Source organism: Amblyomma maculatum, chromosome 5 (assembly GCF_055883805.1).
Source record: "Amblyomma maculatum isolate TAMU_Amacu chromosome 5, ASM5588380v1, whole genome shotgun sequence".
In the NCBI taxonomy this organism is placed as follows: Eukaryota; Metazoa; Arthropoda; class Arachnida; order Ixodida; family Ixodidae; genus Amblyomma; species Amblyomma maculatum.
In genome coordinates this window covers 54,217,074-54,232,859 of record NC_139348.1, presented here as the reverse complement: position 1 = coordinate 54,232,859, position 15,786 = coordinate 54,217,074, and the positions used below count along the sequence as shown (strand labels likewise).

Sequence of the window (15,786 nt, the reverse complement as noted above, 5' to 3'; positions counted from 1 at the left end):
CGCATTTCGCGTGCTGGAAAACCGAGCGGTTGTGAGAAAAAACATGCTAAGCGGTTTGTCGACTGCTGCATGGGGGTCGTTTATGAGATCCCGCTGACCTGTGAGAAGGCCTACATTGGCCAGACTGGGCGCTGTATTAATGATCGAGCAGGGGATCATTTGCGGGCTTTAAGGAGTGGAGGGTCAAATTTGGCAGCGCATTGCGCGAACTGCACTGCGTGCGAGCCGCGACTGGCTGACATTAAGATTCTGGGCAGAGGCCGTGACAAGACAGCGCGTGAGCTTTTGGAGGCATTCCATATCGGGAAAAGGGGAGATAGGTGTGTCAGCGATACGTCGGTGCGGCTCTGGAAGGCAGAGATCAGTTTTCTTGATCGGGTTTTGTGATATTCCTTGATAATGTTTTGTAATATTCCTTATATTTTTTCCTCTGTCTTTATGTGATTTTTATGTACTGCGCATGCCCCTTTTTCAGCATATATTTGCTGTTATTGCTGCAATAAACCAGGTGTGAGCTAGCGCGTGTCCTGTGTCTTCTTCTCTTGTGTGTGTCTTCCCGTGCGCTTTGTCTTCAGTCAAATTAGTATTTTACAATTGTTTTGGCAGTGCGTACTGCGTGGCATTCAAGAATTCGTTTGCAGCACCTAATACACAATGGCAGCACCTAATACACAATTCCCAAGCAACATCAAGTTCCTTCGTGGACGCACCTTAAAGAAAAACATTATGCAACGCCAACTAGGCCGGCCGACCTGCGAGCATGGCGTGCGGCGCTGGACTCGAAATTGCTCTATTTACTGCTGGAAACAGACGCATCAAAAGAGCCTCCGGAATACAGAACTGCGTCGCAGGGGCCCCATTTACATTTGCAAGCAATATCGAGTCCGTTCGTGGACGCACTTGAAAAAAAAAAAATTATGCAGCGCCAACTAGGCCGGTGCTTTTTCCTCCGGGATAGGTCAGCAAAGCCGGGCGGATTCCGGATATATTTTGGGTACTTTGGACAAATGTTCGAAACTATTCAGCCCCTGCGTCAGCAATGCTGTCTACAGATACAGCCCCATCTTGCCTAATTGTCGTATTTGTCGACAATTGCAAATCTTTCCTGCATACCCGGGAATTCCTCTAATGGCCGTATTCGTCATGCTCCTTTCTTGTCCTGTACGTCAGCTGACGTGTCACTCTGGTGTCTCCTTTGGACAATAGGCATTCCTCACTTAAAAGCGCTTCTCGATGGGAAGGGTGAACAATTGAACAAAAACACATCCGGCTATTTCTCACAGGGCGACGTTTCTTTGTATTTTTCTTGATGTTCCCTTGACAGGGCAAATTTGGCATTTGCAGGGTCTCGACAAAGCAAAGCAGGCTCACACAAAAAAGATTCATGGAAACAGGCTCAATTAAAGCTCTTGCACCAACAGCACATATCCACAGCACATATCCATGCCCACAGGCGAACAATAGTGCGCGCAAGTGCATACCATGCACGGTCATAACACCCATTACACACGGCATTTTGACGACTCGAGTCACTTCACTTTTTGGAAGTGCCATTTTCGTGCAATACCTTGCGAAGCGTTTGTGCTTCCTGCGCCAATTCAGGATGTCGTCGGTTCGCTGGGACCCAAAGTTCAATGAGATGGGCCACATCATGGAGGGCGAAGCGTTGCAAGAAGAATTTGTGCGACGTTTGCGACTCGCACCTCAGTCGTCTACTATGCGACCGCATCCCTCCTCCACATCGGCAGGCCATCCGGCTACGTCAGAGTACTGGGGAGTTTGCGGCCAACTGGGCTTTAACGACACCAAGCCGAACTGCAGTGGCGAAGTGGTGAAGTACTATCGCGCTTCGACGAAAGGAAGACGTGCACAGTTCCGATGCAACAGGTGCCGCAAGCAACTGTCGCAACTTCACGGCATCGCTGCTTTGCAAGGATCGGCTGGCCTACAAGCCGCCGGAGGTGATTCGGCCAGTTTTTTTGCCCGTAAGGACCGCCTAGGCAGTCCTAATGTAAAGCTGCCGCGGTCAACTATACTGTATTTGACGTTCTGCATGTCTAAAGAGATATCCAAGTCCCTCGCCAGAGAGATGCAGAACGAGAAGATTTCGAAGCAGACGTGTACGGATTGGACCAATTACGTCCGCGAAATTTGCTGCGCGGAGCTCGCGGAGCAGCCCCCAATGAGTGGACCGGGGGAAGAAGTGCAAGTAGATGAATGCCTCATGAGGGGCAAACGCAAATACAATCGTGGCCGGCTTTTGGCAGGCGACAATGTGCCACCACACCGCCAGAACAACTATGGCGGTGTAGTCGACCGCGGACCGTGGATCTTCGGGATGATCTGGGTGGCCACCAAAGAACTTCGCCTGTTTAAAGTCGACAGACGAGACGCGGCGACCCTGGGAAAGATTATTGCCGACAACTTTCGACCGGGGACCATGATAGTCAGTGATGAGTGGGCGGCGTACCAGTGTGTACCGGGGCTGCAGGACAGCAGCGGTGTTAACATGAACTTCACCCACAACACCGTTAATCACTCACAGTTTTTGTGAATCCCGTCACTGGTGCCCACACTCAGGACATTGAGAGCTGTTGGCGGAAGGCCAAGGCCCGTCTTTTAAGAAGCGGCCGCAAGCTGACCCCAGCGCTTACAGAGTCCTACCTCGGGTGGCTTTGGTGGCTGTCTCTAAATGGTGGACGGCGCTGCCATGACCCCTTCCTTCGACTGATGGAGGTTATCGCAAAGCACTACCCCATGTGAAGTGTTCAGTCGTCATCTGCCATCAACACTTTGAGACCCTATGGGCCGCAAAGCTGCTTTGCCAGCTTTTTTCTTTTTTTAACGGTCCCTCTCGGGGCCACCAAACGAGCCTTGGCAGAGCAGGCACGATGCGCACCACTGTCTCTCGCCCCACTTCCTCTCTCTACACCAAGTGGCGTTTATGCCCATACCCGGCGTTTTTGCTGCTACTGCTGTTTTGGTAAGTAGTGTCTTTTTCACTGCCTATTGTAATTTTCAGTACAGTGGGTAGCGAATATGCCTACTTTGGGAATAGGTAGTACCCGCAGATCCGGGTCATTAATGGTAAATAATGAGGGGAATAGAATGGGGATGCATCCCATTTGGTAATTACTTGCAGATCAACGCTAGCAGTGGTATCGCTCACGAGGAAAGCTTAAAACGGTTGCATCCTACCGGTATTCATCAATAGGGCTGTAACTTGAGGGTAACGAAAAAGGTCCTAACTACTTTAGTTGATGACAACTCAGAAAGGTAATGTATGAAATGTGGTAGGCGTAACATTTCGAAATAGGCAGCGTGCAAAGTCAATGGCATTCTAGTCTAAATCAAAAAGAAAACATGGGCATGGGTCGGACATTTTCGCTAAGGGTAACGAATTAAATTCCGAGGGAAAGAAAGCGTAGCAGCGCGCGATAGAAAATTAGGTGGGAGGATAAGGTTAGGACGTCTGCAGGGGTCAAGCGGATGCAGCTAGCACAGGATTGGTTTAGTTGGAGGAGTATGTGAGAGGCAATAGAGGAATTTCGAGTCCAGCGCCGCACGCCATGCTCGCAGGTCGGCCGGCCTAGTTGGCGTTGCATAATGTTTTTCTTTAAGGTGCGTCCAAGAAGGAACTTGATGTTGCTAGGGAATGTAAATGGAACCCCTGCGACGTGGTTCTGTATGCCGAAGGCACTTCTGATGCGTCTCTGTTTCCAGCAGTAAATAGAGGAATTTTAGATCGGCGCAACGTGCCCCCAAACTCAGCGCACGCCGCATAGGGCTGGACATCCATCGGCGCAAGCACCGCAGCCACCACCAAGCGCACGCCGCTGAGCTTGCAAACGAGCCCGGACAGCTGGAGAGAGAGCCATGAGAGGAGGAGACCGCGCATTCATCGGCGCGCACCACCACCAGTTTACGTGACCCCCAACTCTGCGCCATTGCCCCCCCTCCCCCCCCCCCCCCCCCCCCCCGTTGGAGGAAGAGTCATGAAAGGTGGACAGGAGAGTGAAAAAATAGAGAGGGAGAAGGAAAGAGAGAGGAGGACAGTCGGGAGTGGTAAGGAGAAATAAGGTACACCAGTTAGGAAAATGCCCAAAACAGGTCCCGCCGTCAAGCCGGAGACTTGTTTCCCGAGACGCTTGTTTCCAAACAGCTTGTCACACTACACAAGCAGCTGTGAAAGAAGGCAGGTTGCCGGGGTGTTACATCGGTGTGACAGAGTTGGGTCCCGAAGACTAAATGCGAACAGCACCCGCTAGCAGTGTTTGGCTCGTTCGCTGGCCGAGCGAAAATCCCAGTGATAATACACCACCCTAGCATGCGCTTAACCATGATTGATGATTTTTTAATGGTTTTCGTACTCGCAAACAGTGCTTGAAAAAAAGAAAGCTCCCCTTCATCGCTGTGTTGTCTGCCGCAGTACTGTGTTTTGCAAGCAGTTGAGCGGGGGGCCGTAATTGTCACCAAATGTGGTGGGGTCACCCTGGCTCTCCTCTTCTTTGGTGCGCCGGTCTCCGGTGTCTCCCGCGGCTAGGCTAGACAGGCAGCAGAGGAGCGTCGCCGAAGTTATTTTTTCGGTGTGACAAGGAGTTCGCCAAACATTCCTACAGATCTTTTCGTTCTGTGGAGCCAGGCGACAAAGACATACTTCCAGACAGTTCGTGTTGAAGCAGTTTGACAGGGTAGATGACATTATGCGAACAGGCTGTCGCCAGACAGAGTCGACCAAATGTTTCCGCAGCGTGAACCGGACTTAATTACGCGAGTGTAAGACAGTTCTGCCAACCACGTAGTGCGCGCACAAGTTTTCAGTTGCATGCGTCGTGTGTGTGATATTAGTATTGCACAAGTATCCACTGAAAAATATCATGCTGCGTTTCGTAGCGAAGCAGCCACTGGTTAGGACAAATTCCAGCCTTATCTCTGGCTGAAGTAGATTTCACAATCATGGACAGCATCTTCCCGATTTGCAAACCTCGCATTGGTTGCGGAAAAAGCCGGACTGGTTCACGTACCATACAAAATAAAAAGAACAGTGTCGCGCCCATTCGGCGGACGCGAAATATTTTCGTTTTACGAATATTACCAGCTTACGGCACAGGCAGATGAGCGTTCCCAAAAGTGTTGCGTCACTCACGTGAGATGCGGGGCGCTTGTTTTTGGAGAAATGTGCAGCAGAGTCCACTCCAGACGCCGAGCAACAAATGGACGGCGCCGAAGAAGAAAGGGCCCAGTCGACGAGCACTACCGCCGGAATGTGCGCACTACACAAGGCATCCAGGCCTGCGAGCCTCGTTGCCGCCAAAGCCACTTGCGGCGAAGCCCGACGATTTCCTTCTGTCCGTCCTACCCGACTCCCGAGCGCAAATGCAAAGTACTTCCTCGGCTGACATGTGGAAAGGGCGGAAGGGTGAGGGGCAAGGTGGGAATAGAAAATACTCGGGGACGTTTCAGACGCAGCTTGAGATGTAGAATGCATACCCATGGCCTCCGCGATGGGGGAGGGAAGGCTGAGCTGAAGTGAACACTCATTTCTCCCTACCACCAGCTTTGCTCACTGACGGCATTCCCCAATCCTTTGGCCTTTTTTTCCCTCCATACTGTATGTGAACACAAGGCAGAGGACTACGCCTTTCTTTTCCATGATTTTTTTTTTTGGAAAGGCCAACCTGAAGGCGCCGAAAGTAAAAGGGCGGAGCCAGCTGGCAGGCTTTTTTTTTCGTTGTTTTTTCTTGAGCCTTTTTTTTCCGCATGCGGTGCGACGAGACATGAAGGCTCCCTAGTTTTAGCTATTAAAAAACCGCCGCAAATAAAAAAAAAACAATTTTCCGAGAACACTGCAGAATCTGCCGTGGAAAAATACCTTTTCCCACTCCACTCGTTGCTGCACACGATACATCGTGCGTCTTTTGTCGACCACAACCAGAGTTCCATTGCACGCATCAAAGTTCACCTGCGTTCTATAATTGCTTTATACCTGTCAGTCGCGGAATATCATTGACACATCTCGCAGCCGCGAGATTTTCATCATGGGTGACAGATACTGCGCCTTTACACGTCTCCCATTCGCAAGTTCCACGTACGATCTCGCTGTGCCGCTGCTTCGACTAAGCTCCGGCTGCCTCTGGAACAGTGCAAAGTGTGGTAGCAGCGAAGACGCCTGGCTATGCTACTTCTATGCTACTCGTCGCATCGCGTACTGCTTTTAGGGTGCTGCTCTGCTTCGAGTGCTGTTTTTGACACAGTCACAGGTTCACGCATGCGTATAAGGCGCACAGTCTAGGTTAAACTGAAAATGCAGTTACCAAGCATAACTTTGCTGTCTTTCGCAGTACTCGAATTGTGCAGCCGAAGACGACATGAGCCCGCATACATATTCTCGCTCAAGATGGTAATCTCGAGAAGGAGTGGAATTGCAAATACCCGTAACATAAAAGCAACCTAAAAAGGAACGGACACGTAACATAGATGCGCAAACGACATTAAAAGAGCTGCCTGGTGTTATTGTATTTTTTTTAATTCGTCACTATTCGCCGGCGCTACTTCAGATTTCTTGCGTAATCAAGGCTAGCATCGAAAAACATCGGAGCTAGGCTTTGACAATTTTTGGCGTGCGTTTCTGCTACGCATGGGCGAAGCCTGCTGGCCGGCATTTTCTCCTGGATGCTATGCGAAAATGTGGGGAGGAGTTCGCTGCACGTACTTTTCCACGAAACGACGTCCCTCGCTTCATCGATGCGTGGAACAATTGCCTCCGATAGCATCTTCTAGGACCTCGGAAAAATTCATGCAGTGTATTTTTGCCGTCCCTAGGTCGACTGAAAAGAAGACAAATCAGGAAGAGGGCTTTGTCGGGCTGGTTGGTTCCCGTTGAGTGGAAGAACGGAACAGCTCAAACGGACGGGACGTGTAGGAAGGCGAGACAGACACATGAGCTGACTCAGCTCATGTGTCTGTCTTGCCTTCCTACACGTCCCGACCGTTTGAGCTGTTCCTTTCTTCCACTCAAGACAAATCCGGGTTGGCTAAGGATCTTGTCATGCATTATAAAAAAGTAAAGGGGGGGGGGGGGGGGGGGGGGGTCAGGGTAAAATCAGTAAAAACCAGCGAGGGTAAAAGCAAATCATCTGTGATAAGCTGGGCGCCAGGGGAGGGGAAGCTTTGCGTTACAGCATTGTGTTATTGCACCCCCTAGGGACATTTTTTCCTACTTTGCAAACGGACACGTTTTTACCGCATCCCGTCCACAGGTCACTCATGCGTCTCTGTACAGGCTACGCGAGGCCAGCCCTGCACTCAGCTAGCGTTCGCAAAATAGGCCCAGCCCTATTATTGTTAAGGGGGATTTAGCTGGCAAAGAAAGCGGTACAGGAAGGGAGCCAACCAGCACCTATTCAGAAAGGACGAGCTCTGCGCACTCATTGCAGTACGACCTATAAAGCGCTGGCGTAGCCACGCAATGCGTAATACAGCGTCGAACAAGACAGGTTCGTATGTATTCGTGCTTTATTATATCAATCACGCCATACGATGATCAAGCATGCCAACAAAATGTACAGCACAGTCGCGCAATATATATGTGAGCATTGTGCATTACGTAAAGCCGAAAAACATGCAGACGGCAGCTCACGTGCGAAAGTTCCTCGGGTAACAATGTATTTCGCACCGACGGCAAAGTCCTCGATATTTCACGGCGCATCAGTCGTTTGCATGCCTCGAGCTCAGTTTTAGAAGCACTCTGAAAGGAACGAAAAGCATGCCGTAACATCGAGACAAGATGGCACTGGCCACACGCAGAAAAATAAAAAGACGGATTTACAAAACTAGGAAGCATCCTACCAAATAGTAATGACTGAGAGGCAACTTGCATCTAAGACGATAAATTTACAACCGGCACATTTGAGACAAGCGGGCTAACTATGTACCATTCCCGGGAGCATCATCGCAGACAGCGGGGTCCTCCTTCGAAAACACCTAACTAACAAAGCCTGCAAAGATTCACCAAGGTCCACTTAACATTAAGAGAGGGCGCATTAAAAGTGTTGAAGATTATTTAAAAAAAGAAAAGAAGCATTTAATTAAAGCCTATTTATTTCATAAAACAATTTATTGAAATATTTTTTATTCTTATGATGGCACTTAGGGTTTTAATTTGTAGCTTTATAATTTAGTGTTTGGCCGCCCCGCCTATGGCGGCTGTGGTGCACTCGCACTAAACCCTTTTTGGTCTCAGCCTTTAATTGCCATCAGTGGAATTACATGTTTGCCTGCTTTTGGGGCAACATTTTCAATAGGCAACAGCTGCTGCAAAGACTAAGACCACGCTGATATGCCCAAAGATATTTAGCCAAGCGTTAAAAAATTGTTTATTTCATATAGGCGAAGGAAACCAGTTTCATAACACGGCCACCCGTCATGTTTGATGGGCATCAAGTAACGCACACTGTGGGAATTAAAATAAAGTATTTCTTCAATGTTATTTGCAGAACGTCCCAAAATAATATTGCATCTTTGCAGGCAATGAAACAGTGTTCGATGGTTTTAGGTGTATCACGTAACCAAGACTGAATGCAGGTGGCATGTCGCGGTGCGCCTGCGGGGGCGCGTCAAGGCGCGTCCTCGTGCGAGAGAAGGCGCACGGCGCACACCGTGAAGGCAGCGAGCTGAGCCGGCAGCGTCCAGTGTGCGCCCGCGCAACAAAGCAGCGCGAGACGTCTGCACGTGCGCAGAAGCGAGCGAGCGAAAGGATAAAACTTGCACGGGATGCCTAGGTGGTACCGCCGCGTGTATCCCTAGTTTCTATTTTACTGTCACAGATGGCCCTCGCTGTCGGGAGCAGCAGCGCCGCTCGACGGTGCTTTGGAAGCCTATTTCTTGCAGAGCGTGTAAACAAACGTAGCACTCGTGCATGGCACAACCGCGGTCGAACCGACGGCCGAGATTACCGGCAACGCTGGGTCATTCAGCTGATTTCGAATCACTCTCTATGCAGGCCTGCGCTTACATAGGTAATTTTCCGAAAAGAAAGATTAGCATGGCAAATACGCAAGATAGCGAGCGCACTTCATTCGTTCGTATTGTACTGAGTTCCGTATTCATCTGTTGTATAACATTCTCCCACGAAAACTAGTAAACCGCGTGGTGGCCGATGTTTTCGATAAGTGATTTATCACCTGAACATGCGCTCATTATCTGGGCGAAGTGCGAGGCAATGGATCACTCAGCAGAGCAGAGGCGGGCATGGCGCCCATCACGATGAAAACAACGCAAGTTTCTGCTTCAGCAGACTGCCAGTTTTCTCCGATTCGGGAAAATGCAGTCAATTCCCATGTTAAATTACCTAACAAAAAAAAAAGCCCGCGTAACAAGGATGTTTTTGCCAGCGTTTTAACCAGCTGTTACCGCAGGACACATATCCAGGACAGTAATACGAAGCACAGCTGTACGTATTTCTTTCATGTTCTCGTTTTTCCTTTTTGTTTTTACCCAGTTCAAACTCGGCTCCCGTTGAAAACGACATCGGCACATTCGCTAAAACAAATGGTTCCGTTCGTTTGATATGCATGTTAGAGTTCGCGCGATTCCTTTGCTGAAATCGAATCAAAACTCGCTATATACCAGGCATGTGCGTAGCCCTCGAGCCGATAACACCATTTCGAAAACAAACCACGTGGTGTGCGGTACAATTTCTGCTTTTATCTGCTTCACTGCTCTAGCGATCCCCACCAACACCGCTTTCATTTTTTTTTTAAGAATAGATGAGGCATTGTTCCCAAAAAGGCTACGTGAGCTCGTCCTATGTGTGCATGCACATCTCAACACTAAAAGAAACTTACCTTATTTAATCGATACTGAGCACCCGCCCCCCAATTATTTTTTCAGGCTTGAGCTTTGTTCAGCACCATGACAGAGAGAGCGAGAGCCAAACTATTTAGTAGTCACAAGTAACCTTCTTTGTCACAAGGCGGCAGCCGAATAGTTTTCTTGCACTTCCGATATGGTCACCCATGTCCATCAATTCAATTCTCGCGTTCAAGGGGTCGCTTACTCCCTTCATACGCTGTACCAACTGCTTGCGGAACACGCCGAATATTTCCCTACCTGGAATAGGTAAGAAAAGGTAATTTCCCAGGTTAGGAATCACACTCCAAAAATTTGTACTTTCTCACGCGCGGTTCGTCATTAAACGCTGCACATCAATAGACCAAAAGCTGAGCAGAGTTTTTACTTTGCATACTTTTTGCGTGTTCACGTAAAAAGAAAAACGAATGGTAGGAAAGGCAAGAGCACAAAGTAAGACCCTTAATTAAATACCCCTCATGGGTCTTTAAGGTAATAAAATGAAATTAAATGGAAAGTAACTGCCCCACTTACTGAACGCCGCGACAAATCCGTGAGCGAAAACAAAGCGAGGTACTGTAGTGGACAGCACCGGAATAATCGCGCAGCTTGAGTGTCCGTTTCATCAGCAATGAAACGAGGCCGCAGGACGGGTACGATGGCTTGGAGGAAAAAAATACCAAGACGGGAAAAGTAGCAGCTAGTATTCTCGCGCACACGCACGCGCGCTTTCTCCGGTGCTCTCGATCACATTGTGCTGACTAGCGCTCACGTGTTGTCAATCACGAGTGTTAAGAGGAGAGACATTCGTCGAATTGAGGCCACTAGGTAGCCAACTGCTCGCCGTGGCCCTTCGTAGGGCAGTCTGTCTTAAAAACCTGCTGTGCATAACCGAGTTGTCTCGGTCGCGCAAAATCGGCTGTGATTTGTATCTGAAACATGATATCTGCATCACCTTTCGAAGTCGCAGTGCATGAGGAGTGCACATGATCAATATATACAGTTCCGAGTTACATAAAAATGGCGCCGCGTATTGCGCAGTGCATCGCAATTTATCGGCCATTAGCGCATCTTATACAAATGTCTGAAGAACTGCACGGAGACTCGAAACAAAGGAAAAACAATATCAGCACGCGGCAAATCCAATAAAGCATCACTCTAAGAAAAAAGAACTAAAAGGGGTAGTGAGATTAGTCTTTTTGGGAGCCAACTGGTTTGCCAGCACCATTAATCCTTTTGGGGACCAACTGCAAGGGGATAAACACTTAGTCTCCAAAGGATGAGCTGTAGGAGGAGGAACGGTTGCTTCTTGCAGATGCTCCCCAAGAGACTAACATTTGACCTTTTTCTTTTTTGTTTTACTGGCACGCTTAGCACTGGCGACACTGGAGGCCCGGACAAAAAAAAAAGGCCGCAAATAAAAAGTAAAAGCTAGAAAGTAACGAAGCACCTAAAATACATTAAAATATGCTAAAACGTGGAAAAAAACAGCTAGCAGACAAAAAAAAAGAAATGTCTGCAATAGCGTTTCTCGAACTCGGTACCTCATTAGCTTGCTACGCTAACCACTCGGTCATGCCGAGAATTTGTTTTCTTCAGCATGGTATTTATTACATGTCTCTAAATTAAGCATAGAGCTATATACATTATTTACAAAGTAATCAGCCTGTAGGCGGAAAGTCCAATTGAAGCATACAACACAGCAACACACAGCTAGGATACGACTTAGTAAAACTTCACTAAAACGGTGGCAAGGAAAGACAACACATCAACAATGGCAGCCAGTCCGGTTGATTATCACCATCTTCGTTTTTTCTCTAAGCTCGTCCACCAACTGGCCAAAATGAGCAGCGGGGGAGACGAGAGACTCAAAATTCCGATCAAACATACGCGTTTTCCACACGCTGTGCAGTCCAAGGAGGAAAATAATGTCATAGGGTTTGTGGTCATGTTCGATGGGCATCAAGGAACGCACACTGTGGGAATTCAAAATAAAGTCTTTCTTCAATGTTCTTTGTAGAATGTCCCAAAATAATATTGCATCTTTGCAGGCAATGAAACAGTGTTCGATGGTTTTAGGTGTATCACATAACCAAGACTGAATGCAGGTGGCATATCGCGGTGCGCCTGCGGGGGCGCGTCAAGGCGCGCGCTCGTGCGAGAGAAAGCGCACGGCGCACACCGTGAAGGCAGCGAGCTGAGCCGGCAGCGTCCAGTGTGCGCCCGCGCGACAAAGCAGCGCGAGACGTCTGCACGTGCGCGGAAGCGAGCGAGCAAAAGGAGAAAACTTGCACGGGATGCCTAGGTGGTACCGCCGCGTGTATAGGGAACCCAAGCTCAAGTTTCGCCGCGCGATGGCAGCGCCGCATTCCTGGCATGGTGGCGAAATGGGAAACGATGGGACGTCGCCGTAGCAGACGCTCCGCTAGCTCCCTGTGCACGTGCGGCGATCGAGTTGCGCCTGGTGGTTATTTGGCGATACAAAAACGCTTCCGCTGATGCGAAACGGAGGTACTAAGTAGCATTGTGTCATGGGTAGCCACAATAGTAGGCGAAGCGCCAAAAGACGAGGCTCACGTGTGGAACTTTGCAGATTTCATTGGAAGCGTTTCCACAAGACCTGTTTTCCAACCGCATGACAGCATTCTGAGAAGTCTGGCGTTCTTTGTGGAAACGAAAAGGGCCAATTTTACCCTTCTCCATAAACTCAGAAATGTTCGACAGTTGACAAAGACGTCTTAGAGAGGCATCAAAAGAGTACAATGGTTTAACACAGTGAAAGGGGTAGAGGATTATCCTGCTCTTCGCTCCGCGCGTGTCTTGCTTTGCCGATTTTCTGTGCTCTCTCCCTGCTTTGCGAGTGCTCTGAAAGCAACCAAATCAACAGATATCCAGCGTGCGACGTCCGCGATCGATAATGATGTTTGAATGTGCCCTACGACCAAGAAAATATCTAGGAACGAGGCCTTTTTTTTTTTTTGGGGGGGGGGGGGGGGACTTGCTTGACTGAGCCGCTTTTACAGATTTCCGCAAATTGGCCAATAAATGAACCAACATTATCATTATTCATAACCAAGATATGTTGGAAGTGCAATACAAAAGCGATCCTAGTTATGGCTCGATTGACACTACTCGCACGGAGCACCCTATTCGCGTCTTCGCGTCACAGGTTTCGTAAATGCAAACCAAATATAAATAAAGCACAACCATTCAGTAAGAACCGAAATAAAGCACGACTGTAGTACGAGCTTGGATTTCACCTCCCTTCCGAGCCAGCGAGCCAGCGGAGCACGCATGTGCTTTTGAGACTGCTAGCGTTCGTGCCTTTGAAGAAACATCTCCTTCGGACTATAGCTTATTCTTCTACTGCAAGATTTGCTTTAGTAACATCGTAATAATAAAAACAAAACCGTATATAGATCTCATGCTACAGGCCAAAACAATAATCAACAAGCGAGCAACTTTATCTCAGAGTACTGATAATATTTCCGCAGTTTTTAAACATATTATATACGACAATATAGTTGCATAGCTGACTTACCTCGAGATAAACTTCCTACGTTTTCGCTAACGTGGGAAACGCATTCACAATTTACTCTCTACAGTGCTGACGTGAATAAAAATTTTCTCGCCTATAATTACGTTTCCTCCATGGAAATACGCGGCAGGTTGTCCAATAATCAAGACGGAATGCAGGCGGCACGTTGCGATGCGCCTGCGGGGGCGCGTCAGGGCGCGTCAGGGCGCGTGCTCGTTCGAGAGAAAGCGCGCGGCGCACGTCGCGAAGGCAGCGAGCCGAGCCGGCGGCGTCCCAGTGTGTGTTTTTCTGCCACAGATGGCGCTGCCCTTCAGGAGCCGCAGCGCCGCCCAGCGATGCTTTGGGAGCCTATACCCAGTTTCTATTTTTCTGTCAGAGATGGCGCTCGCTATCAGCAGCAGCAGCGCCGCTCGACGGTGCTTTGGAAGCCTATTTCTTGCAGAGCGTGTAAACAAACGTAATTCTCGTGCATGGCACAACCGCAGTCGAACCGACGGCCGAGATTACCAGCAACGTTGGGTCATTCAGCTGATTTCGAATCACTGCCTATGCAGGCCTGCGCGTACATAGGTAATTTTCCGAAACGAAAGACTAGCATGGCACATACGCAAGACAGCGAGCGCACTTCATTCGTTCGTATTGTACTGAGTTCCGTATTCATCTGTTGTATAACAGATGAATACGGAACCGCGTGGTGGTCGATGTTTTCGATAAGTGATTTATCACCTGAACATGCGCTCATTATCTTGGCGAATTGCGAAGCAATGGATCACTGAGCAGAGCAGAGGCGGGCATTGCGCCCATCACGATGAAAACAACGCAAGTTTCTACCTCAGCCGACTGCCAGTTTTCTCCGATTCGAGAAAATGCAGTCAATTGACATGTTAAATTACCTACAATAAAAAAGCCCGCGTACAAGGATGTTTTTGCCAGCGTTTTAACTAGCTGTTACCGCAGGACACATATCCAGGACAGTAATACGAAGCACAGTTGTACGTATTTCGTTCATGTTCTCGTTTTTCCTTTCTTTTTTCACCCAGTTCAAACTCGGCTGCCATTGAAAGCGACATCGGAACATTCGCCAAAACAAATGGTTCCGTTCGTTTGATATGCATGTTAGAGTTCGCGCGATTCATTTGCTGAAATCGAATCAAAACTCGCTATATACCAGGCATGTGCGTAGCCCTCGAGCCAATAGCACCATTTCGAAAACAAACCACGTGGTGTGCCGTACAATTTCTGTTTTTCTCTGCTTCACTGCTCTAGCGATCCGCACCAACACCTCTTTCATTTTTTATAAGAATAAAGGAGGCATTGTTCCCACAAAGGCTACGTGAGCTCGTCCGATGTGTGCATGCTCATCACACTACTGGAAAGATACTTACCTGATTTACTCGATCCTAAGCACCCTCCCCTCCCCCCCCCCCCCCCCAATTATTTTTTCAGGCTTGAGCTTTGTTCAGCACCATGACAGAGAGAGCAAGAGCCAAACTATTTATTAGACACAAGTAACCTCCTTGGTCACAAGGCGGCAGCCGACTTGTTTTCTTGCACTTCCGATATGGTCACCCATGTCCATCAATTCACTTTCCGCGTTCAAAGGGTCGCTTACTCCTGTTACGACCAAGCATCCGCATTTGCGCGCTCTATTGTTCGCCTGTGGGCATGGATAAGTGCTGTGAATATGTGGTGATGGTCCAATGGCTCTAAGTGAGCCTGTTTCCAGGAATCCTGTTTTGTAAGCCTGTTTTGCTTTGTGGACACTCTGCAAATGCCAAATTGACCCTGCCAAGAGAACGTCTGGAAAAACACAAAGAAACGTCCCCCTGCGGGAAATGCAGGAAGTGCTTTCTTTCTTTTGTTCACCCTTCCAGTCGATAAGCCCTATCGTCCAGTGAGGAATGCCTACTTTCCAAAGGAGACGACAGAGTGACATGTCCGCTGACGTGCAGGACAAGAAAGGAGCATGACGCATGCAGCCATTAAGTGATTTCCCAGGAATGCAGGAAAGATTTGCAATTGTCGAAAACGGACAATGCTGGGAGCGGATGCGGCGCCACGTGCACTCGGGTTTCTGAGAAGTAAAACCACTTGTCAGAACCAGCCTGTGGTTTCTTTGCTGAAGAATAGAAATGTACCTCCTCTCCTCGCCGTTCCCAAGCTTTTCCCGCCAACAAGTGATCACGCCCAACGAATGAATGCCGGACCAGTCAGTGCTTCAGACCATCAGTGCAGTGATGTGTTCGATTGGATGCCGATACCTGAGGGGCGTGCCCTGGATTTGGTTGGTCAGCATCTTCAGAGAGGGGCTGGACATAGGGGGTTTTAAGGACGCTGCAGAGCACGAAATGTCGCTCTGGGCCCTGGGTAAACGGCTCATCCAGTCGCTTCTCGCTATG

The 15,786-nt window shown here is 48.8% G+C and overlaps 1 pseudogene; it reads left to right on the top strand.

Moving 5' to 3' along the window:
• The first annotated feature begins 1,864 nt into the window (after window positions 1-1,864).
• LOC146188322 (uncharacterized) lies at window positions 1,865-2,779 on the top strand (annotated as a pseudogene).
• The last annotated feature ends 13,007 nt before the right edge of the window (window positions 2,780-15,786 follow it).